The following is a 216-nucleotide window of genomic DNA, read 5'->3' on the forward strand; positions in this document are numbered from 1 at the left end:
CCGTGAGCTGGATCCTCTCTGTTCCGATGTTCCAACTTGTTCCAACTTCAACCAATCACAGAACGGTGCGTCTGTTCCGATTGTTCGAATGCCAAGTTCTCGACTAATCACACGAGACACGTTTTAGCCCACCAATCAGATGGCTCATTTTGTTCCAACAACCGCCATCTTGATTCTCTCGCTAAGCGCGCTGTCATTCTGCCTTCGCAACTGACA

The sequence above is a fragment of the Etheostoma spectabile genome, unplaced genomic scaffold (assembly GCF_008692095.1).
Source record: "Etheostoma spectabile isolate EspeVRDwgs_2016 unplaced genomic scaffold, UIUC_Espe_1.0 scaffold00018816, whole genome shotgun sequence".
In the NCBI taxonomy this organism is placed as follows: domain Eukaryota; kingdom Metazoa; phylum Chordata; class Actinopteri; order Perciformes; family Percidae; genus Etheostoma; species Etheostoma spectabile.